The sequence below is a fragment of the Mesocricetus auratus genome, unplaced genomic scaffold, assembly GCF_017639785.1.
Source record: "Mesocricetus auratus isolate SY011 unplaced genomic scaffold, BCM_Maur_2.0 Super-Scaffold_100013, whole genome shotgun sequence".
NCBI lineage: Eukaryota > Metazoa > Chordata > Mammalia > Rodentia > Cricetidae > Mesocricetus > Mesocricetus auratus.
In genome coordinates, this window is record NW_024429196.1 from 13,929,377 (window position 1) to 13,955,560 (window position 26,184).

A 26,184-nucleotide genomic window follows, 5' to 3' on the forward strand; every position below is an offset into this window, starting at 1 on the left:
GGGTGTCAGTGAGGAGACCTAGGTAATCTATTGAGCCTTGGGCAGCAGATCAGTACTCATCCCGAGTATACACACGGACTTTGGACTCCCATCCAACAATGAGAGATGCATTCTCACTCTGAACTCTTGGGGGAGGGTCTAGGCCCTGCCCTATATGAAATGACAAACTATGGACACCCCCATGGAGGGCCTCACCCTCCCTGAGGAAATGAGGGGATAATGAGGGGGTTGGGGGGAGGGCATGGGAGGAGGGGAGGGAAAAGGAGAGGGACCTGGAACTGACTTGTGAAGCAACCTTATTTCTTATCTAAATTTAAACTGAAAAATAAATAAAAAAAAACTTAGCTTAGGGAAACTGAGGAGTACATAAGTGCAGACATGCCATGCTTAGAGGTTGGAATCCCAACTATTGGTTTTCTTTTCATTTTCTTCAGGTCTGGAGACTCACTGTGCACTCAACTGTATTCCCACCCAGTCTGTATATGGAAACCAGAAAGAGAATTCTAAAATGTAAAATGTAAAAGATCTGGAAGGGCCATTTTTTTCTGAAAGGAGCCAGTCTCCATGGTTTTAAGTCTTCACATAGCATTATTGCCATCTAGAAAATGTGTTTGAACAAGAATAGTGGAAATTCAATGAACCACAATACAGATTCCAGATGTCAACTTGGACCCTTACCTGACAGCAAATGCAAGTACCTGTTCAAAATAGATTATACATTTATCACCTAAAGCTTAAAACATCTGGAGGAAATTTTACAACTTGGGTTAAATAAGTATTTCTTAGGCCATGCAAGGAGTGGGGGCACATGCCTTCAGGTGAACCTTTGTGGAATCAAGGTAATCCTGGTCTACACACCGAGCTCTAGAGCAGCTAGTGATACACAGAGAGACTGTGTCTTAAAAAATATTTCTTAGGCCATAAAATTATGAACCAAATTATGAACGAAGAGGTTCATACTTCATTAAAAACTTACGTTCTTTCTTCAAAGGTCACACTTCTGAAAACCTATATATAAGGTACAGACTTAAACATATTTTCTAAAACATATAACTTATCATGGACTTACAACTACATTATATTGTTGTGTGGCATTTTGATCACATCCTGACAATAAAGTTTGCTTTGAATCAGAGGGCAGATCTAGACACTAGACCAAAATTGACCATAGAGGTTTTGGCGTATTGAGAACAGATGGAGAGACAGTAAGCAGTAAGGTGGGGCTTAGAGAAGATCTCAGTCCTTTTGGATGGAGGAATGCAAGATACAGGATTTCACTGGTTGCTACTACACTGCTTCTCTGATAATTCAGGTTCTTGCTCCATGTCTGTAATTTCTGATTCTTCTTTGATAAAAATAATTAGATAACACAACAATATATACATAATCCTTATGAAGCATTATAAACAGGTAAAGTATTTGGCAGCCAATTCATTAAGCAAGACTTAGAAATTCAAATAAATATTGGATAGTCTACTCATCCCTCATTAAGGGAATGCAAATGAAAGCCCCATAAGAATAGCTGAAGTCATAAATACTTACAACTCCAAGTGCTATGAAATTATTGAGCAAATAGATTGTTTATGTGTTATTGATGGAAGACTATACAGCCACCTTGTGACACATTCTCTCACACAATTTTATATAGTTACCTTATAATGCAGCAATTTTACTTCTAGAATTTTGTTTAAGAGATATGAAAATTAGGTTCACATTCAGATACACCCAAATATTCACCTATATTCGTTCAGTTTAGTTTATACATATTTAATACATTCATTAATAGACTTATATTTATGCATGTCATATTTGTTTTCTAAATGTTTCATGTTTTATCTGTTTTTCTTTATGATCTTGTCAGACAATATATTAATTCCTTTATTATGTTTTAATTATATCCTTACAGCTTATTCCAGAGTCTGCACTATTTGTTTTTGTTTTTTGTTTTTCCAGACAGTTTTTTTGGGGTGTGTGTGTGTGTGTGTGTGTGTGTGTATGCACACGTGCCTGCATTCATGTGTGTGTGTGTGTGTGTGTGTGTGTGTGTAGAGCGTTGGCTGTCTTGGAACTTGCTCTGTAGACCAAGCTGGCGTCTAACTCACAGAGATCCACCTGCCTCTGCCTCTCAAGTGCAGGGACTAAAGGCGTCCACCACCACCACCTACCCATTAGGGTCTGCACTATTAAACTTAGTTTTATACCATTTACTTAGTTTTAATCCTGACTTAGTTCTACTTTTACCTCAATACAGCTTCATTTGCTCCCACTCTGTGATAGTATTTTTATATCTTTTCCATAAAAAAATCAGTGTATCATATAAACACATATATGAACATATATGACACTATATACACAAATGTATAAGTATGAGCACAACACTATAATGTCCAATTAACACTTTCTGTATTTTTATGATTTTATTGAAATCAAGAAAAATTCTAAAGCCTTATATTTCCTTATGTATTTATTGTGTTAAAACTTTTGGTTTAATGAGAAGTCTTCATGGTGATGTCCATAAGGGCTGCATCTGTTTACATCTCACCAGCAGTTAATATGTTTTCCTCTCTTTTCCACACCCTGGCCAGTTTGTGTGTCATTTTTTCCCCTCTTGATGCTATTCATTCTAACAGGTGAAATGGAATTCCATAGTAGTTTCAATTTGCATTTTTACGATGGTTGAGGCTGTTGAATACATTTCAACTATTTATTGGCCACTTGCTTTTTTCCTTCTGAGAACCATTTATTCATTTCAATATGCCATTTATTGATCAGAAGATCTGGGGTTTCTTTGTGTGTGAACACAATTTGTGTAGGTCTTTATTTACTCTAGACATTAACCATCAAGTACAGCTGACAAAGATTTTCTCTCCTAGTCTATAGGCTTTCTCTTTACCGTGCTGACAATTTCTTTTGCTATGCAGAAGTTTTTGTTTATTTTAATATCATGCAATCTCATTTGCCAACCTTGGAGTTATTTCCTAGACTGTTGGAGGCATTTTCAGATAGTTCCTACCCATGTCTGTATCTTGAAGTGTTTTCTCTGTTTTCTGTTAGCAGTTTCATCATTTTAGGCCTTATATTAAGGTTCCTTTTGAATTGGTTCTGTTCAAGGTGAGAGATGTGGATCGAATTTCAAAACTCTAAATGGAAAATCCAGTTTTCCAGCACCACTTGTCTGTTTTTCGAACCCATAGTTGTCACTTTGGCTGCATTTGGAAACACCTTGGGAACAAGCCCCTCCCCCAAAGTGGCATGTCTGTGAGGGTGTTTCCAAAGGGGTCTAACTGAAGAAGGAGGACTTACTCTGGATGTGGGCAGCAGACTGGGGTCCCAGCCTGAATAGAAGGACTCCTGATTATGGACACGTGTGACACAAGTGACCAGCTGCCTCATGCTTCTGGGTCATGGCTTCCCAGCTATGATAGATTGTACTCTCAAATCACGAAACAAAATAATTCTTAATTTCTTTTTTTTTCAAGTTCTACCGTGTTTTTTCTTATTTTATTTTTAAATTTAAATTAGGTTGCCTCACATGTCAATTCCAGCTCCTTCTCCCTCTTCCTCCCTCCTCCCACGCCCTCTCACCAACCCCCCATCTCCCCTCCCCTAACCCCCACTCCTTTCCCTAGGGAGGGTGAGGTACTCCATGGGGGTTATCCGTAGTCTGTCATTTCATCCAGGGCAGGGCTTAGGCCCAGTTCTTAGTTTCTTACACTGACTTTGTGAAGTATTTCAAAGTAATGAGAAAAGTAATGAAGAAAGCATCTTTGTTGAAAATTAGGTGGCTCTTGCTGTGTGGTTTAATTTCTGGGCCCTTTGTTCCATTCAATTGTTCTATATGTCTGTTTCCATGCCAATAGCACACGCTTTGTCACTACAGCCTTGTAGTATAGTTTGAGGCCAGCTATTGTGATTCCTTCAGCATGATTCTTTCTGCTTGGGATTTCCACGGCTATTCAAAGTCTTTTATGCTTTCACATGAATTTTAGGGCGTGATTTTAGTTTTCATAAGAATTTCATTTGAACTTTGGCGGGAATTATGTTGAACCTGCAGACAACTTTCAATAATATGTCATTTTCTTGACATCAATTCTTCTAATTTATGAACATGGAACAGACCAAATATTTTATTTTTGTTTTCCATTTTTTATTCATGTTTTTATTTTGTGTGTATCTGTGTTTTGTCTGCTTGTCTGTTTGTGTATCTCAGGCATGTCTGGTGCCTATAAAGGCCAGAAGAGGGCATCAATGGATACATTGGGACCCTAGTCACAGACAATTGTGAATTGTCATGCTGGGAATCAAACCTGGACCCTTTATGAAAGTAGCCAGTGCTCTCAACCACTGAGCCATCTCTCCGGTCCCCCAAATACTTCCTTATTGTCTCTTATGAAGAATATCTGTGAGAAAGTATTTTAAACAGGGTTTCCTTTTTAGAACAAGTTTTGGGTTAGAGAAAAATTGTGCAGAGACTTTCACATGCTTCCTATCCTCCCTCAGACACCCCTCTTATAATTAACATTGTGAGTTAGAATGACCTGCTTATCAAAATTGATGAACCAAGACTGACATGTTACTTTCAATATCAGTTGAAACCCATAGTCTATGTCTAGGTTTGCTCTCTGTGTTGTGCATGTCATGTGTCTACCACCAGGGCACAGAGCATAACAATGTCACCCTTCTAAAATTCCCTATGCCACACTACATATTTTTCTCCCTCCTTTCTCCTAACTGGAAGCCACTGAACTTGCTAGTATTTTCCTGTTTAATACATATACTATAGTGCTCTATCTACTACATAGTCTTTCCTCACTGTCTTCTTTTGCTGGGCATTTTGGCATATGCCTATAATCATAGCGCTTGGGAGACTGAAGGAAGTGGCTTGCTATGAGTTTGAAAACATCCTGGACTATAAAGTGAGACCCTGTCTCAAAATAATTGGAACAAACTGAACACACACACATCTGTCTCCTCTCTCTCCCTCTCTCCCTCCCCCTCTCTCTCTGTGTCACACGCGCGCACACACACACACACACACACACTCTTACATGCTCATACACTCTCTTACACCTTCATCTTTCACATTGCAATATACATTTAGTTTTTTTTTTCATGCCTTTCTAAGGCTTGGTAGCTATTTCTTTTTCACTTTGAATAACATCTCAGTATATGGACATAGTGAGTTTTCTTACCTGCTTAACTATTGAAAGACATCTTATTTCTTCCCAATTTTTAACAACTTTGAAAAGAGCTTTATAAGCCTTTATGGGCAGGTTTTTGTGGGGGCATACATCACCAATCTGGTTAGGAAAGCACTGTGCGGGAGTGCTGGCTTGCATGCTGTTTAAGTTTGTGAAGAATTGCTGAGCACCTTCAGAAATTGTTAGCTATTTTTGTGTTCACTCCAACAGTGAATGAGAGTTTCTGCCACCTCCTCTTCCTGCTGGCATTTGTTCTTGTCAGTGCATTGGGTCTTAGGCATTCTAGTAGGTATAGAATCATTTCTTGTTTTGATTTGCAGTTTCCTAATGAGAACTGTGAACTTGATATGTTTATTTTACCATTCATGTATCCTCTTGAAAGTGGTGCTGGTTTAGATCTTTTAAGCCCATTTTAAACACTTATTTTTATTTACATGGTGTGTGTGTGTGTGTGTGTGTGTGTGTGTGTGTGTGTGTGTGCGTGTGTGCAGGTGCCTACAGAGGACTGAAGAAGGCATCAGATCCTCTGGAGCTCGAGTTAGAGACAGCTTTGAGCCACAAATATGAGTGCTGGAAATTGAACTCAGGTGTTCAGGAAGAGAAGCAAGTGCTCTTAACCACTGAGGTATCTCTTCAGGCTTACACTCATTTTAAATCAGGATGGTTACTTTGCTTTTGTTGAGTTTTAAGCTATTTTCTTCCTTCCTTCCTCCTTCCCTCCCTCCTCTTCTCTTCTTGTCTCCTTCTTTTTCTATCTTTTATAAATAATGCTGGGTGTGGGACCATGGTGGCACAGTTGGAGAGAATAAGCTTCTGGGGTAACAGATAACATGCACTTATAACAGTTGAGTCAGACAGGAAGTTGGAGCCAAACTGTCCTGGTCTTAGGTTTTGGGAGATCCTGGGGGTATGGTTAGCAGCTTATATTGGGCGGGGAGATAGAGGTTAGTCAGACAGATGAAGCTGCAGTGGATATTGGTTTTCTTTTCTTCCAGGACTCAGACCTGCCCCCAACCCAAGCCCCATGAGGCCAGGGAAGAAGGATAGGTAACTGGACAAGTTCTGTAGAGCTGGGAAGGTTGGGGCACTGCCTCCTGGGCCCATGTCTTTACCTTAGCCAGAAAGGCAGGGCTGGTCCAGCAGAACAGTGAGTGAAAGATAAGGGGGGTAGCCTGTGCTGGGTATCTCTAGCCGGCATCTCTGTCTTATTTCTAAGTATCTCCCTGACTGTCCACACTTCTCTTCATTTCGCTCTGTGCACCGTCTGACTTTGTTCTTCTCCTACAGGTCATCTTTGGGCTTTCTCCAAGCAGCTCCCTGTTTGTTTGGCTCAGAAAGCAGACTGCACCTGTAGAGAGGAATTTCAATATCTAAATATTTAGTCCCCTTACAAATGTGGTGCTGCACGCCTGTAATCCCAGCATTAAGGAGATGAAGGCAGGAGGATTGTGGGTTTGAAGCTGGTTTGAGATATGGAGAGAGTTGCAGATCAGCCTGGACTACATAGTGAGGCCTTGTCTCAAAATAAAAAAAACACACACACACAAAAGATTAAACTAAATATCACATCCCCATCTTTCTAGTTATTTGTACCCCTCTATGTCCCAAATGGCCCAGGCTCGAGGATCACATTCTAGAGTTTTCCAAACTGGAGAGATTCCTTAGATTAGCACTCTTTCCTCAGTTAAGTACTCTTTCTATATTTTAGCTGCGAGTCTTCACCAGCTAAATGTCTTTCATTATTCTCTCTTAATATGGGACTCACTTTCTCATTCTCTTGACAGAGTCTTTCATAGACCAGAAGTCTTTGCTAGTACTGAAATCTGATTGGTAGTTTCCTATTCTTTCATGATTTTTGCTTTTAATCTTACATCTTATATGATTTTAATTTATTAAGATTAAATATTAAATGATTCAAGTATTTTCTTTTGTGCTGTATTCTAACATGAAGTTCTAAATTCTATTTTGAGTTAATTTTGTGAAAAGTTTAAAGTCTCTGTATAAGAGTGTGTGTGTGTGTGTATCTGGATGTTGAAAAGACTAGTCTTTCTCTCATTGAGTCACCTGTGTTCCTTTGACAAAAATCAGTTGATCCTATCTGGACAGTCTTATGCTGCGCATTCTGTACTGCTGGTCAGCCATTCTTCCATCAATCCACCATAGCTTCATAGTAAGGGTCAAAGGTGGCCAAAGTTGAGCAGTGCCAGTCCTCTGGTTTTGCTCCTTTCCACATTTGTTTTGTTGGTTACATGGATCTTCTGCCTCTTTTGTAAACTTTATAATCAATCTGTCAATCACCACTAAATGATCCGTTGGATTCTGATTGTGAGTACATTGAATCTGTAGATAAATTTGGGAAAAGCTGTTATCTTGTCACTATTGAGTCTACAATCCATGAATATTGTATTGATTTTGGCTTATTCACATCATTTGTTAAAGTTATCAGTTCCTCCATATATATACATTTATATTTATAAGTGAAATATCACTGTTTTGGTGATAATGTGATGTGTGTTCATAATGATAAAATTCAATTATTTATTGCTGGCATATAAATAGATAATTGACTTCTCTGTATTAACCTTGTATTTGTTTATACTTTCATAACAATATTTGCTATGCATTCTTTATTGAATCTATCTGCACAGATGATTGATTCTTTTGATGTAGTTTCCATTTTTCTATTAATAAACCTTCATGACTGGTTCATCCCTCCATATACACTCTTTTAATTCAATATACATTTTCATTGTCTTTTGGGTAACATAATTCTATCAGAAGGATTGATGCTCTAAAAACCTAGATCCATCTGTGAGCCAGCTGGTATGGACCACTCTTCTTCCCTGCACCTAGGTATGGGGTACATTTTCTGGTTTTGTTTTGAGTTTTTTGTAGTGTTTTGTTGAAAATGGACATGTTACATAATATAATGTTGCAATTGTGAACTGGCTCCTTGTAAGAAAATTTGTTGTAGTTTATCTATAGAAACTGTCTCCTTGCTTTGTGCAGCTACTAAACTCGGTGTTCAAGTTTTGTGTCTTAAATTATGCTTCCAGTCTGTCTTGCTATGTGGTCACTCCTGTGACAGCTTGGCTCAGTGGTCAACCAACGCCTGGGCAGATTATGTCCTCAAATACCTCAAGCTATGGTGCTTCCATCTTCTGTGCGCTTGCTGGGGAGCACGGCCAAGATTTTTCATTGACAGCCCAGTTTTTGAGTTTCCTACTTTAGGTCATTCTGGTACAGGTACACAGTTTTCTAGAAGTCTCTCCCAAATTCATAGCACTTTTTGTACTTCTTGCTTGCCCAGTGCTTATCTAAACAGGACCATGCCTCCAGCTGCAGGACAGCACAGTTCTCCATGCCTTCTGGTTGCTTTTATTGGCAAGACTCTTGGTGTGGCTTTCTCCTTCCATTCCACATCAAGTTAGCTGCTCCTGTCTGTTCAGCAGCCCCTTGAAACAGCCCCACTCTTGAGGGAAAAGAGTGACAACTAAACTGCTGCTTATAGTGAGGCAGTGGGATTAGTCCCAGGAGTGAAAGCCCCAAACCTGTGATCACACAGATGGCCCTCATTAGACTCAATGGTTCACAAAACAAAATGAATACACATGAATTTGAGAATGGAGTTCGAAGGGAAGTGGGTAGGTAGTCAGAGACAGCAGAAGGAGGTAGAAGCAGATGGCAGGTAAGAGTGGTCAATACCCATTATGTACACACCGTGAAACTGTTAATAGCAAATTTAATTCAAAATTGCAAAAAAAAATAAAATCAATGGAACATCCTGAGAAGTTCAAGCATACAGTTTGTTTTTGTTTTTCCATACAAACAGGTGGAAAACATTTTCTAGCACACCTTCCATGAAAGGCTGACTCCAATGTTAGGTTCTGATCTGAAGATGGGAGTGGAAGTCATGTTGCTATTTCCAGACTGCAAACGTCCCTGACAGCCATACAAGCTCTTTTGTCATGAAAACTACACAAGTCACAAGATCGAAGAAATTATAAAGAATCCCAAAGGACCACCAAACCATGATCCAACTTCTATATCAGCAATAAATTCATCTTTGTTGTTTTAAGTTACTGATTCCTTCAGACTGCTTATTACAGAAGTTAGCTTTAATTACTGACTAATGACACAGAGGAGTCCTAGCAGATTCACTCACTTATGAATATAGTTTGGAGAACCTAGAAAATTATACTCTTACTTCTCAAAAGTTTACCTTTGTATCACTTTTTGTCTTTTACTTTTCTGGCTGCAATAATTTCTAAATTGGGACTGGAGAGATTGCTCAGTGGTTAACAACACTGGCTGTTCTTCCAGGGGATCCATATTTGGTATCCAAGGCCCACATGGTGGCTCACAACTCTCTAGAATTCTAGAAGACCTGATGCCCTTTATTGGCTCCCACAGGCACTGTATGTAGAAGGTGCACAGCATACATGCAGAAAAAACACCCATAGAAAAAGAAAAAAAATAAACCAACAAACAAAAAGTTTCTAAGTAAAAAATAATGAAGATACTTGGTTCAGGACAACTTTGATAATTGCTAACATATGCTACTTCCGGGTCACTATTGATTATAACAGCAATATTATTACAAATAGCCAGTACTAATAAAGTTTATCAACTTTTGTATTCTACTCCCTGTGTGCTTTATTTTGTGGTGTTTAGAGGGGGATCAGTGGTTAAAGTCCTTGGTACCCTTCGAGAGACCTGAGTTCAGTTTGTAGCACCCATATCACAAGCACCTGGAACGTTAGCTCTAGAGGACGAAGCTCTCTCCTCTGACTTCACAGACAGTGCATTCACCTGTGTGTCGCCTTCATAGGTAACTAAAATTCAAATAAAATAACTATTTTGTTTAATTAAATATCCTTCATGAGATGGCATGGTTGTTACCTTTCAGCAGTGATTCAACATGGTTTTAGCATTGCTCTTAGAAATCCCAACTTCACAAAATGAATTTACCTCCTCGGAAGATACAGAACATTTCTCATGTGTGAAGAGATAACTTGGCCATATTTCACAAACACTTATTTCTTGTAAAGTTCTCAGAATCTTTCCTGAGATACTAAAAACACTTTCCCACCAGATTTGAGGTTTCTAAATGAAGCTCATGAGTTAGAGTCTATATTGATCTCATATACCATTAAGTGGCAAAATGGTACAATTTATCATGTCTACATGGCATTATGGGAAATTCTCTCCACTGCTTGGCTTCCCTGTTTATACTTTCTAATTTCCTCACATCACAGGCTAATGGCAGAGGAGCTTCCTTTGCAGGTTATTGTTTCCAACAGGCAACTGCATAGAAACAAGCAATTATTTCTGAAGTTGCATCCTTTTCCCTATGCCATTTAGAGCAATGATTTGTTTATTTCAAGCTTCAAATTCTATTTTCTACCTATAAAACAAATTATTTGTATGCATGAATATGAGAACACATAGTTTCTGTACATTGGCCAGTAAAAAAGTTATCTCTCTGTGCATAGCATACTAAATAAGTTGTTAAATTCTACTGATTTAAGTGTATTCAAGTGCTTCCAGATGAAGCACGTATATAAAATCTCTCTCTCTCTCTCTCTCTCTCTCTCTCTCTCTCTCTCTCTCTCTCTCTCTCTCTCTTTCACACACACACACATACACACACACACAGACCAGAGGTAGCCATGAAGCAAAGAAAGGCAAATGAGAAGACTTAATTTACATGAAAAGGATGTCACTCAACTCAGTGGAATACACTGGCATCTTCACTGCCAACTCAAGGAAGTACAACACGTGGAGTTTTGCACATGTTAGCCAGCACCATATCCCATTGTCTTGACTCCTAACAATGTTAACATAAACACTCATTTCCCTCCAATTCTGGCTTCCTTTCCCCAGCTTCTTCCCATAGCTCCATCTTCTATCTCACACAGCAGCTTTCCCAGGGCTTATGGCCAAGTGTCCTCTCTTTCTACTGCCCAGAACATCTTCCTTTCTCTGCCTTTTGTGTAAGACCCATGTGATTCAGATCCAGGCCACCTAACACCTCATTATTTAAAACAAGGTCCTCAGCATAGCAGGTGGTTTCTGAGTTGTGTGTCAGTGGATGTGCAACCAGATAGCACAGAGCTTCAAGACAAATGCAGTGCATTTTCATTAGCCACTGTGCTTATGTTTTCTATCAGGAATAGGAAGACTGAATTATTGAATCTTGAATGATTGCCCTCAGAAGAGATATAATTCCTAAAAGCTTTGGGTGATATTCTTGACTACTAATCAATACATAACTTTGTGTCTATTCCTCTTTAAAGATACTTTACTTACTATGTGTAGTTGAGTCATTAACATTGACTACACAGCTAAAAGCACTGCAATTTATGCCTCAACAAACCAACAAACCCACAGGCCTTCTCCATAGGACCTGTCACTGTTCCCTCTCATACACCTGGGTCTGTTACAGTGCTTCAGAATTGAATCTGGGCTCCAATTTTACACTATGAAAACATCAAACGATATAGAAATGTGCATAAAAAATGAACAAAAGAAAAAGCATGGGACTACATGGACCATGAAAAGAATACGTGTTTGTAGTGTGCTTTATGTAATTCAAATTTATTGCATAAATTTGGTGTCTGTAAAAGCACCATTGTTACTGACTTTGAGACTGCAAATATGTTTTAATGAGAATGTGGCTTTGTAAATGGAGAATCCAAAGATAATGAAGATCAATATTATTTAAATAATAAAAATATTATGGGGGTGAGGATGTAATCAGTGATCAAAAAGGGAGTTTTTTTTAGTATGTTACAGCTTAATCCAGATGACTCACAACTTTTGTTAAAACTCTATTTAAAACCTTGACTCTTCTTGTCTCTACAGGATGCTTCTGCATTACAGTTTGTCATAATAAGCACTATAGCCCAGCTTCCCTTGAAAGCCAGGGCTTTTCTTTAATCGCTGGTCTCCAGAGCTGCAACTAAACTTAGGTCATCAGCATTGTGTTCAGGGGAAATCCCTCATTCAAAAGCATAAGGGAGAGTTTTACTCAGTAATCCTAGAGGAAGAGACTTCTATCTTACCATCAAGCAGTGTGGCTTTCTGGGACTGGGGATTCTTCCCCCACTGCCTCCCCTTTATTCTGTACCATAGTCTTATACAAAAGGGCACTTGTTTGGCATTTGCTTCTGGGCTGCTCCAGCAGGATCAGAGCAGGGCTGTGGCTAGCCTGAACAGGAGCAGGGAGGTGGATGTCAGGGGCCTCTGGAGGAACAACCTCGGATTTCAACTTGTAAGGTTTGACATGGAGCCAAAATCTGAGGTTTATTGGGCTTGCTTTTCTCTCTGGGCTTTATGTAATGACTCTCTCTCTCTCTCTCTCTCTCTCTCTCTCTCTCTCTCTCTCTCTCTCTCTCTCTCTCTCTCTGTCTGTCTGTCTCTCTCTCCCTCCCTCCCCTGTGTGTGTGTATGTCTGTGTGTGTGAGAGAGACTTTAAAACTTATGCTTTCAAGTCCTCCATGACAGAGGATCCTGAAATAGTCTCAGTGAGTCAACAAAATTCATTTGCTAAGAATTCATGGCAGAGTGTGACATACCTCAGGTCTTTGTGTGATCATGAAATGGAAATTACCTTTCAAAGTGGTATTCAGTTTGACTTTTGGTTCTGTTAAATGTTAGATCTTCTTTTATTTTTCTTTTTAACTCTTTGGACAAATTAAATGTCACTATCATTTCCCCCTGAGTGTGGAATTGTACCATTGGATATTTGAGGAAAGAAAACCTACAGGAAACATATGTTATTGGCTGGGCCAGTAGGGAATAGTGGGTTAGGAAAGCTTTTGTTTTGTAGCTGAGTTCTACCACAGCTATTCTAGCACATCAATTTTACTTACAGCATTTAATGAAGAAAAAATCCAGCCTGGCAGTCCAATGCAACAACCAAACAGAGCTAACTCATCATCACAATGCGAGAAAGCGCAAAGCATCATGGAACACTCCTCAGCACAACACCAAGTTGAGTTGCATTTTGCCCACAATGTAATTGATTTCTTTTGCTTCAAGAGGGACACACACCTTATTTGAATCTTGTTTCCACAATGTTAACATGGAGGCAAAAGTACTTCCCAGCAGTCCATTCCTTCAGGACACTAAGTGATTCCATGCTTTGTTGAAGACAGTTTTCCAGATGAAAACACCCTTGTAACATTCCAGAGGCCTCATATACTGCAGGAAGTTATGCATAGAAGGGCAACACTAACTTCTGGCTTTGCTATTCTTCTCTACCTGGCTCTGTATCTTTGCCACATAGCTTAACCTACCAGAGGCCATGTCTCCACAGCTGCACACCTGTTTCCAACTGCAGGGGAACGACGGGCCTTCAGGAAGTGAATGGAACTATAAGCTCTAGACTTTACCCGTAAGGACTGGTTGCTTAATGCTTCATCATTTCTGTGTCCGAGTCCTACCCGGCAGTCAGTGGCACCTCCCAGGCTTCCCCTCCATCACCACTTGGAGCTGCTAACCCTTGGGAGAGAACTCGTCTAGGCCAGATAAACTCTCCAGGCACCAGAGAAGAAAAGAAGTTAGCAAAGTACAACTGGTTTCGAAATCTTCCCTGGCTTTTCAGGAAACGTGTTTTCTTCCTGTCACGGAGCCGAGAACATATGCAGCACCTGGCAGATGATTCCTTCGCAGCTTAAAGTTAGGAGAGGGGAAGGCTGACTCACAGTCTCTTCCACTGCACGTGTGAAGCCTTTTGAGAAAATCGGGAGGTGGAAGATTCACGGGAATTTGATGATGCTCTCAATTGTTATTAAATCAATAATATATATATATATACATATATATATATATATAGAGAGAGAGACTATTGCCTCTCTGCTTCAATTTCTGACCTTTACAAACTTAGAAAAGAAAAAAAAAGCAACACGAAGGGGTGTTAAGTGCCAAAAGAAGGTGACATTTTTAGGTAGCTGCGGTTTTCTGATCATCTTAAACATTTGATCTCATGGCATCCTTTGGATTCAAGGTTTATCTATGACAAGGACAAAAGCTCCAGGGGACCACACAGTCATGGACCGGGCACTGACTCTGACCACTGGGTTCTTTCCACTGCACTTGCTGCTGTCTTTGGAAGGCTCACGCCATTCAGACTTTTACTGAAATGACGACACTGTGAGGAATGGGGAAATTAAAACATGATTCTCCTTAACACAGTACAGTTCAGGAAATTATTTTTTTTTGTCTGTCATTGCCAAGCATGTACAGGTGTCCCTCACAGACACTGGCTTCTAATCCTAGACAAAGAACACCAGATCAAGCACCTACTTAAGTACTGTGCTGTGCAGGATATGAATGACTAGGTCTGATTGCCCAGGATGGCCACAGGAACAGGCCACCCACACAGACATACAAGTTCAGAGTTCTGAGTGTTCAATGAAAGGATTTTACATGTTGCATATAAATTCCACAGTGTTCGACAAGGGTCCTTTCAGGTATAATAGTCTTGTCAAATATCTACCTTAGCATACTTTATTTAAATTTAAAATTTATTCTATGTGTATGAATGTTTGCCTGCATATATGTCTGTGCACCATGTGCATACCTGATGCCCATAGAGCCAGAGGACGTCATCAAATTCCCTAGAATGGGAGTTATAGATGGCTATAAACTGCCCCATGGGTGCTAGGAATTGAACTTGAGGCCTCTGAAATAGTAGCCAGTGCTTTTAACTGCTGAACCATCTCTCCAGCCCCCTACCATGGTTCCTTTCTTACAGTGTTTAGGACACATTTTCCACTAGAAAACTTGCTCGTGGGATGAAGCAGTTTACCAGCCACAGCATGCGCATGTGAGCCAGTGCAACGAGAAGTCGGGCGTGCTGGACTTGGGACCATCTAGTCCAGTCTGACCTACAGACTTCTGAAAAGCCCCCAAGCTTTTCAGGCCAGAAACTTCCGCAGAAGCCAGAAGGACTAAACACAGGCTAAATGGGAGTCACGTCTACTCCATCCAGAGCTCGGTTCAAATACTGGACTTCTATTTAATGGCAGTGTGACCTTGGGTCAAGCATTTCAACTGTGTGGAGTCTGTCATCCTATGTATAGGACAGGGTAACAGTCCTGAGATTTGAAACACACTTTTTTTTCATACCCTAGCAAACTAGTTCAAAGTCTGTTTTTCAAACGCATTATCTAGTTTGGGGTTTAAAAAAAAAACAAAACCCCAATCCCTTTGTATGTTCTGCTCTGCTTATCAAAGGCTGCCTCTAATGCCTACCCACCGGTGAGTAAATTACACAGGTTATTGGTCCACCTCCAGGTAGTCTTGAACCACATTCCATGCGGTAATGAGTCACTTTCTTTCCCTCCTTCTCCCTCCTACCACATTCCGTAACCCCAAAGATGCCAGTTTTCGCTTGCCTTTGAAAGTGAATTTTCACCTGTAATTTTCAAAAAGTCCTTTAAAGTAGCTGTAAGTTCTTTGAGCACTCTCCAGCCCGAGCCATCAGCAAATAGTCACCAAAGGGAACGACGGGTGCTTTAGCCAGAGTCCTCCCACAGAGAGCAGGGGCTTTGCAATGAGCGGCACATCCAGAAATGCTTGACTCTTTGATCTTTGATACTTGTACAAGTCTAAAGAGAAAGACATTCCAGCCCCAACCACACACAGAGAGGGACACGGGTTATTTATGGAAGCCCCCTTACTCCGAGCTTAGCCTGACTCTTTAAAGACTCAAATACACACATCACTTTGACTGGGCCCGCCCCTTGCAGTTGTGTCTAATAGGAAGGCGGTGGGGGGGCAGGGTGGGAACGTCTGCTCTTTGGCTTCTCCCTGGGGTGAGAAAGGTAGCTTGGCAGAGGCAGTCACAACAATATTTATAAAGACAGGAGAAAATAGAGTCCATATGTGTACGAAGGGAAATCAGAGTAAATCATGGGGGTGAAGAAGCCTCTCGACTCCGTTTCTGAGGTCTGGCGGCTTCTGATGGAGCTAATGGAACCAGCCACTCTAGGCTTCAGTACGCAGAGGCCAGGGTTCACGTGTGGCCTCCTTCTGATCAAGTCCACCAGCTCTGCAGCTTCTCAGATGAGCTGAAGTGGACTCTGGTTCCCTCCGTCCAGACACTGTTTTGTAAGCCTCATCGCCCTGGGAACTCCTTATCTCAGAGCAGATAGTGGCCTGGAAGCTGAAGCTGCTGCTTTTGCAGTTGCTGAAGGGCAGGTTTACAGATTCCTCCCAGTGGTTCTCAAAACTTCACACCTAGGTTCTGCCTTCTCTCAGGCGTGCCGACTCTATGATGTGTCTGACTCTTGGTCCAGGTTTCAACATGGAATGCCCCCTACAGGCTATTGTTTGGAACTTTTGGCTTCCAGCTGGTAGAGCTGTTTAGGAAGTTTGGGAAGCCTCAGGAGGTGGGGACTGCCTAGGGGAAATAGGTCACTGGGGCCAGGATGTTGGAGAGTCTTGTCCCTGGCTCTTTTCCGTTTTTTCCTGCCTCCTGTCCACTGTGAAGTGAACATGTATCTTCCATCATACATCCTGCTTCCATGATGCAGTATGAGCAGGTGAGCAGGGAATAAACTCTGTGACACCATGAGCCCCTCAAAACTCCTCCTTCTCTAAGCTATTCTCTCAAGGATTTGGGGACCATGATGCAAAAGTAACTAAGATAAACACTACACCAAGAACCAAGCTAAATAAAAAATGGTACCACGGTTAGATAAATTCTCTTTGCTATATTTCTCTGGGCCCAATATATTGAACTGGTGGATTTATGGTGAAAACTTAGGCTGAACGAATCTGCCTATAGTTGGAATGTCACTAGGGTCATTTCTTATCTAGATACCCAAAGCCATCCATGAAGACCAATTTGGGCAAAGAAGGTATGTCTTTGAGTATTTTCTTATTCTGTGTGGTTATGATGGCTTCAAGCCAGAGTCCGAACACAAAGACAGACGTACCAACGCTAATGAACATGATATGCATCCTGGAAAATAGCACATCTGCTCATGTCACTGTCTACACGACCAATAAATAACAGATAAAGTAGTACACAGCTTCATTTCAGAAGCAACATGCATGGGAAAGCTGCATGGTTCAACGCAGACATGTAGTTCCACAGGCTCAGGAAAGAATTACAGAAGCCACATTCTACAAATACAGCTTTGCATCATAATTCATTAACTCATTTCATGATTTGGCAAAAAGACAGGACTTACCTAAGAAGAAAACAGGTTAGGCGAGGAGTCAGCAGATGAATAGTATAACCCGTTGAGGGCAACTTTCAGGAGCTCTGGGCTGTGGTCCCACCTTTGTCTCTGAGATACAGTATAGTCAGCTACAAACCTAGGATCCCAGTGTTTCCATCTGTAAAATGCAAACAATGGTATCACTGTTCACCCTATAACTACCAAGCAAATGATTAGAGTTCCAGACTGACTTAAAAAAATGAATAGCAAAGAATAAAATGCTGATATACAGACTAGGATATACTAAAATCACACAGAGACCTCCACACAGCTATTCAAACTCAGTGCTCCTAACTGGCAGCTTTCCATCATTTTTTTTTAACCAAAACATGATCTGGGTACCACAAGGTAAGGCAAACCCATTGAACTAGACAGCCATGAAAACAACAGCAGGCTTCTTTAGTTGAGGGCAAGAAGAAATGCGAAAGGCTGATTGGGAGTCAGAAAGGACAGAAAGAAGCCAATTCTCCTGTGACTTACTGTCATGCACTGTCCCGAAGAGAGCCCAGCACACAGAGATACTGTATCCTATGACCCAGGCTAAGTGGGAAATGGCATGAGATTGTGGACAGATTCAGAGGCTGGATCAGTGGTGAACATGACTTGCCCAGCACAAAGAATTCAGCCTAAACACAATTGCCCAGGTTCAAACATTTTAAAAGTATGGCTGAGGATGCCAGGCACATCTATATAGGAAAGGATCCAGGATCACTGAGACGCCCCAGAAAACTGAAGCTGACATCTGTTCTCCCCTAACATCAGTAACCCCCAAGCAACTAGAAGCTGGGGTGATTTGGTTGATGGCAGCGAACCTGGTGCACGCAGAAGAGACCAGTTGTTTAGAAAAGCAGTGTTTTCCCCATGGACGTTTGTTGCTATGAATCCCTTGCAGGGTCTAAAAAAACCACATTTCAAGTGGAAAGAAATGGTGGATGAGGATATGAAAGATTTAAAATATATTACAAAACATCTTTGGATTTTGACTCAAGCTTCTAAAAACTTGAGTTAACCCATGAAATTCAAATTAGTATTGTACTGAATTCAACTAATTATTCATTTAAACATTAAATTCATATTATTTTTTTAAAGTATGACTTCGGAATCAAAATGTCTAACCCAGAAAAGATGAATGATCCAGATGCCAGGGAGACTGACGTCCATGTCTCTGAGCCACTAACCCCTGACCATTGCTTCATTACCAATAAATTAAGCACAGAGATTCTGGAGGGTCAAGAATAAACCCCTCAGCTTTTCCAGTTGACATTCAAGTTTCTATTGCGGTTTCCATGACCACTTCATTTTGAGATTTCATGCATAAGGTTTTTTGCTTGCTTGTTTAAGATATTTTAACTTTGCTAATTTCCTGTGTGAAGACAATGTATTTTGATCAGATCCACTCGTAACACTTTCTTTTGCATATTCTTACCCAATTTGATTCCCCCTTTGGATTAACCAAGCCAGTTTTCTATTAATGTGAGAAAATACCTGAGGTAATCAACTTATAAAGACAAGAGGTTTACATTGGCTTATGGTTTCAGTGTACGGCTGCTTGTTTTGGGCTTGTGGTAGTATTGTGCGGCATAGTGGGAGAGTGTGGCAGAGGGAGCTTGTTAACGTCATGGCAGTCAGGAAATAAGAGAGAGAAATGAAAGAGATGAGGGAACCCACTCCTTTTAAGGGAACCTGTTCCCACAAATATTTAACTTCCTACCACCTCCCAATAGTGCCACCGGCTGGGAGCCAACCTTTAACATAGTGGCCTTTGGAGGATCCAAGCTACAGTACAGTATCTAGATTCCACAAACTGTATTCTTGGTGAGTCATAGACCCAGGATATGAAGTTTATCTGGTTTCAAATTCTGACATCTTTTTATTTACATGTTAGTGCAATCACAGACTATGTCAACAAGTGACAGTTACTAAAATATGCAACATATACCTATTGGATTCAAATTAGTGTTGGAATAATACCAATCTATTTCTTGGGTATCTTTGTAGTAAAATTTGTGAGGGTCAAACTGTTGACTCCTAACTAACTGGGGGTGGGTAGGCAATTGAAAATTACATATCCATGGTTAGAGAGATGGCTCAATGTGCAGAGTACTTGCTATGCAATCATGAGGACCTGAGTTCAGATCTGCAGAACCTACATAAAGTAGGGCACATCTCTTTCTAATCCTAGTGCTCTTATGTGGAGATGGAAGCCAAGAGACAGGAGAATATCTGGAAGCTTCTAGGCCAGTTCATCTGTCATATGCAGCAGTGAACATAAGAGACTGTCTCAAACAACGTGGAGGCAAGGATGAACATCTGGTGTTGTCTTTTGACTTTCACGTGTGCCCTGTGGCACACGGCACCACACTCAAACACGTGTACATTTATTCACAAAAGCAAACATGGAAGCATACACATGCATAGGCTTAAAAGGAAAAATACACATCAATAATTAGACAGTAACTACATGATTTTCCAGGCATTGCTTCCTACCCATCGTATTAGACAATCCTTGCTGTAACCCTACTGGCTAAGCAACATTAGGGTCACTTTGCTGCTGAGCCTGCTGAACTTAAACAGATTAAACATGCCCAAAGTCACATTGTAAGTGCAGAAACTGATCTCAAACCCAAATCTCTCAGCAGCTACTATGTGTTTGTGTTTGTAACGGTTAGAAATTATGTGTAAGTTTATCAATTGACACAGGTTATTCTTAAGCTATTCCTAGCTCTTCTCCGGCTCCCCTTAAGTTTGTCATCAGCTCTGTCCACTCCCGCCTTGTACGATTCCACAGAAGGCTCTAGATTGCACTGATTCCAGTCCACAGTTCTACCTGACTCCTCAATGGACTGCACCAATCCCATTCTGTTCCAAAGATTGGCGTGAGTGTCTTTGCTTCCCCTTTATGTAATATTCCTCTTTTCCCTACTTACTTAAGCCACTGTATGAGAAAAAGAAGAAGAGCAATATGAAAATGTAGCACACGAAAAAGCAGATGAACTGTTTGTGTGCACAGCAGGCACTGTGGGACAGGACAGGGAAATACATGCTTTAATTATTTTCTCGTTACTGGGACTTATTGGGAAGTAATTAATAATAATAATCCATTGCTTAATTATCTTTATAATACAATTCTGTAGGTTAATTCTGGAGAATCCAAACCCATTGGGGCATGGAATTGAAAAGCACAATAATTTTTCAATATAGTTTTGTTCCTCTTACACTAGGGGTAACTTCAGTTACTTTACTGAAAATGGCCAAGTAGAAGCCCACAAAAGGTTGTGCTATAATGAATGAATGAGAACATGTGCAATCAGTCTACAACTGTTAGAAATAGAGAGTTCATGCAAAGTACTTGGTTTAAACTGAAAAAAAGTCCTTTCTCTTAATAAAATTAAAGGGCCCTGAATTAGTTTGGAGTTGTTACCCAGTTTATAAGATTGAGGGAGAGAATGTTAATTGGTACATATTAACAAGTCATCTGAACTCCAAATAGTTACTGCCAAACCAGACAACCTTGAAATAAAAGGACTATGCAATTCACTAAGTATGAATGAGTGATTTTTTATTGAAAATTACTGTATTGGCAGAATTACTGCACTATCGGGTGATTCAGAGTGATAAGCTCACCATCAGATGTCTATCCCATGACAGAAAAATCTTTATGGGAAAAGCAATTGTAAAATTCACCTTTAAAATTTTAATTAGTGTGTGTTAATTATACAATTAATGGACTTCATAATCTATTCATTCAAGCACATCACATACTTCAGCCATCCATTACCTTACCCTCTTCTTTCCCCCATCCTTCCGCTACTCCCCTTCTGTTGTTAAGTCTTTCCATTTCTACTACTCTTGTCATACACTTACATGACAGGCTCTAGTTTCATCCGTTGTCTTGAAAGTGACATAATTTCATTAATTTGTACTGTTGAGTAAATCTCTATCATGAATATAGACAGCATTTTCTGTATTCTATGCATCTACTGATGGACATCTAAGCTCATCTATTTTTATAATGTAATCTTTCCTGGCCCATTGGCTATTGATACAATTTTCTCCTTCGAGGAATATAATGTTGTTCCACAAAGCAGATAGAAGTACAAGAAGAAAATGCTAGAGTTTTTCCAAGTGTGAAATAGCAAATACTATTCAGAGTCAAGTAAGCTCTATTTAAGATCTAGGTATGGCTATAATCCCAGGCTGGAGGATCAGGATTTCAAGGTCATCCTCAGCAAGTTTGAGGCCAGTCTTGAGCTCTGAGATACTCTTTCAGAAAAGCAAAACAACCAAACAAATACCACCACCCACCTAAATTGTTTAAAGAAACTAAAAATGAGAGGATTTAAAAACATAGTTCCCACTAAATAACTCACTTTACACTTTTGCTAGGCATTGCTGGTTTGATGACAGCCAGGAGAGTGTTCAGGGCTGGAGGGCCCCATCTTTAGATATCAGGTTGGTCCACTGGGGAGGGCTGGAGCAGGAAGAACACTCCTCCTAGGAGATGGGCAAGCTCTCTTGGATGGTTCGATAGTGTGCCTCAGTGGCCACAGGTGGTGCAATCTAGAACAGCATGTGACCTAGAGCCAATTGTGCTGAGTTCCAGGGGCAAGTGACATTAAGAATGAAGTGGGGTGGGGTGATGTAAGTGAATATGAGACTGGCTCAAAGTCACTGGGAGGAGCACCGAGGACCATAGTAGTAAGAGCTAAAATCCCAAATCTGCTCCTCTCTGTATCTTCCATTATGCAGAAATTAGCGTCCACACCCTTGAAAGGATCATGAAACCCCCTTCATTTATACTTTTGGCTTGTTTAACCAACTCCTTATCTTCAATGTCCAGTGCCTGAAAAATCTCCAATTAGCTCAGAGCAACAGGGTTTCTTCTGCAAAACCCACAGCCAATTCCTTCTTGGTAAAGGACAGCGGAATGTAGTGACTAAGAATGTCTGTCTGAGACAACCAGATTTGAATTTAGGCATCATCTCTCCGGGCTTTAGCTGTCAACTTGACACAGTAGACGGAGTCCCACCTGGGGAATTTCCCAGATCAGATTGGCCTATGGCCGTGTCTGTAAGAGATGTCTTGACTGGCAATTGATGTGAGAGGCCCCAGCCCACTGGGGGCGGACCATCCCTAGACGGAGGGCTCTAGGCTGAGTAACAAAGCTAGCAAAGAATGAGCATATGAGCAAGTCAGAGAGCAATCAAGGAAGCAGATATCCCTCATGGTTCTTGCTTAGACTTCCTTCCGTGATGGACTGCTACCTGGAACCACAGGCTGAACCAAACCCTTGCCTCCCTGAAATTATTGTTGGTCAGTGTCTTATCACAGTAAGAGAATGAAATTAGAACATCATCCTTGTGTAGGTTAACTTGTGTTTCTTATATCCAGGAGCCTTTCTCCAGGACAACACAGCTTTCACTCCAACACAGCCTTCACCCTGTCCTCGAGGACCCTTGTATTTAGATTTCTGCTTTGTCTGGGTCTGAGCAAATCAGCTGATCAGGCAAAGACTCGGTTTCCTCACCTGCAAAGTGGGATGGATAATGATAACCATGACAATGCACCCATTTACTTGTCCTGCTCACTAAATAAATATTTGTGACCCATGTGGTAAACTGCTCATTGTATGGTAATGAGTCTAAATGTCAGAATCTATTCATGTCATTTACAGCATATCATGTATTACCAAAGCACTTGCTTTTTACCTTATTCACTAGAATATGAATTCTGTTGGTGAGGACCTATGTTGTAGTCACTTTTTCGCCCACATCAAAAATAAAACTTGTTATGTAGTTATATCATCTATTCAACAAAACTTCATTGAAACACTTCTCTCTGATAGACATTATTATGCTAAGCAAGCCAAACATATAGATGAACAGGGGCCCAAGAAAACAAAGACAGTTTAAAAGATTACAAGTGACTCCATTTGTTACCCAGAGATGACTGGTAACCACTATGTTCTATCAACTGACCTATATTATTTAAGTTATATGTAAGCTAACATTTTAATTCAAGTATTTTTTACTTTGACAACAAAAGCAGTATTATACCATAGTTTTCTGGTGTCTGAGAGTTAGCTGAGACCCCAGGATACTACATACATACATATATATATATATATATATGCTGACTGCTTGTTATTGTCAACTAGACACAACCTAGAGTCACCTGGGAAGAAGGAACCTTAGTTGAGGAATTGCCCAGATGAGACTGGTCTGTGGCCATCTCTGTGAGGGATTGTCTTCACTGATAATTGATGTGGGAAGGCCCAGCCCACTGTAGACAGCACCATGGTTCTGGGCCAGCAGGTAGCATTTCTCTCAACGACATCATTCTTCAAAGATGATTTGTGACTAGGAAGTGTAAGCCAGATAAACCCCTTCCTTTTCAAGTTGCTTGTGGTTACAGAGGTGGTTCTCAGCTGGTGGGTTGTGACCCCCTTGTGGGTCAAATGATCCTTTCACAGGAGTCACATATCAGATATCCTGCGTACCAGATATTTACAGTATGATTCCTAACAGTAACAAAATTAGTTATGAAGTAGCAATGAACATAATTTTATGGTTGGGGTCACTACAACATGAGGCACTGTATTAAAGGGTCACAGAATTAGGAATATTGAGACTCACTGGGTTAGAGTGTTTTACTACAGCAATAGAAAGCAAACTAGAACAGACACCAACCTGCGTGTTGCATTCCTTGATACTTGTCATCAAATGCATTAACAGTACACTGTGATAGTGTTAATTGTCAACTTGACAGAATCTACAATCAACTTGGAAACAGGCCTCTGAGCACTCCTGTGGGAGGATTATGTTAATTAGGCTAATTAAGATGGGGATACCTGCCCACTGTGGATGGTACCATTTCCCCTCTGGGATCCTAGACTGTATAGACAGAGAAAGGGAATTGGGCAGCAGCATGCTTTTACTAGTCTCTTCTGGCTGTGACCACCATGGAACCAGATGCTTTAAGATCCTCTTGCCCAGGCTTGGCCTGCAAAATAAATCCCTTCTCCCCGAAGTTCCTTTTGTCAGATAATTTTATCACAGCAACAGGAAAAATGACTAGGACATGTACTTTTACTGAACTGAGTTTTAAAAATGCAAAATACTAGAGATTATTAGAAGATATTAACCACGCTTACAGGGATGCTGTGAGCTCTGCAGTAATCTTAATAAGTCAACAGAGAGCACATGAATTTTCATTACCAGGGTATTCTAATATTTCCCCCTCTATAATGAATATGTGGGTGGATCCACCATTCAAAATTACTTTCCATTAGTGGGAAATTCTCTCCGCTATCAGAGAGAGACCTACAACAGTCTCGCCAAGTCAAAGGAAGCTGAGAGGGTGCAGCTCTGGTTCCCTCCCTGTCAGCCTCTTTGGTGGGCAGTGTCCAGGCAGTTAACCTGGCTCTACTCTAAATACGGAGGGAACGATGCAAAAACTTGGGTACCGAAGTGGTGGCAATAATGTGAGAGTGTCGCAGTGATGGGCAGCAGAGGAAAGTGCTCTGCCCCTGCTGTACCTGCTTCTTCATTGTCACAGCCAATCTAGTTCTGTTGGCGGCCCAAGGCTACACTCAGTCATGGGCAGGCTGTGAGCCCACAGTCTCCTAGGCTGAGACATCTTATGCCTCTCAAAATTAGGAACATTACCTGGGGTAAACACACAGCCTTCACCCTGCTCTCTGCTCCTTCCCACAGAAACCAAAGTGGAGGATTGCACTCGTCAGTCACCATAAAGGACACATGCCAGCGGGCATCCCACTTCTCCTGCTTCCTCCCCTTAAGATGCAACGCAGGGTTTCCTTCTCAGCTGCTCAGCATTTGTGGACAGGGGGAATGAATGGTTATTTTAGTGAGGGAGCCAGTCTCAGAAGTACGAATCTAAAACCATCCCGAGGAAAGAAGTTCAGTTTGGAATCTTTTAAAAAAAGTGTCTAAATATACTACTATACTATAACTTTAGCATTTCCTATCTGCTTGGAAACATTTCCAGTGTTTAAACAAAGAACCACAGCCAAACATTAGTTCTGGAACTTACATTCATCATCCATTTGCTTAAAAAATCATTAACCGTTCTTCCTCAGAGTTTCCCAAGCGTCTTCCTTAGGCTTCTGCCTTTGCTCACACAATAAAACATTTTCAATGCAATGCAAGACTCTCTGCTTGGCTCTTGGTTGGTCCACGGACAAAGGGTGAAAAGGTCACTGAGACCTTTGAAAGTGTCAACCCTGCTAACTCACTCTCCCCTGTTATTTAGAATGAAATCCAGAGCACAGGGTCTCAGGAAGACAGCAGTGTAACTATCTAACATGGTGGAAGGACCAGAGAATGTGAGGAAACCCTGCAGATTATCCCAAGGCACAGCTTCCTCTTTCTGTGGTCTCACACCTTGTCTACCATGCTGAGAATCGCTCCAGGAATGGATAACATTGTCATCCTCTACCAACCTTCCATGTGCTCACTGGGCCCCAGGGAGAGGCAGAGGAGGGAGGGGCTCTCAAAACAGACTCTTTGGGGGGAAGCATACATGGTCACAGATGCCCAACGTTTTAAAGGCCCGATAATCTCCTACGTTTCTTTTCTGTACCATTTGATTTTGTTGAATTACGTGTTGACAAATAAAGATAATTCAAGAATAGGATCAAACCATAAAATTTACGAGAGTCAGATGGATCACAGGAGATAAAGATTCCAGGGGAGGAACACATTTGAAGACTTTGCTGGGCA

At 40.8% G+C, this 26,184-nt stretch overlaps 1 protein-coding gene across 2 annotated transcripts in view; it reads right to left on the reverse strand.

The window, feature by feature from the left end:
• Kiaa1217 (KIAA1217 ortholog) overlaps positions 1-26,184 on the reverse strand; it is an 806,709-nt gene that overhangs the window by 475,741 nt on the left and 304,784 nt on the right. For both annotated transcript variants that reach the window (XM_040755409.1, XM_040755410.1), the window contains exon 3: positions 17,411-17,558. The gene's annotated coding sequence lies outside the window, so the exon portion shown is untranslated. The remainder of the gene's footprint in view (positions 1-17,410; positions 17,559-26,184) is intronic.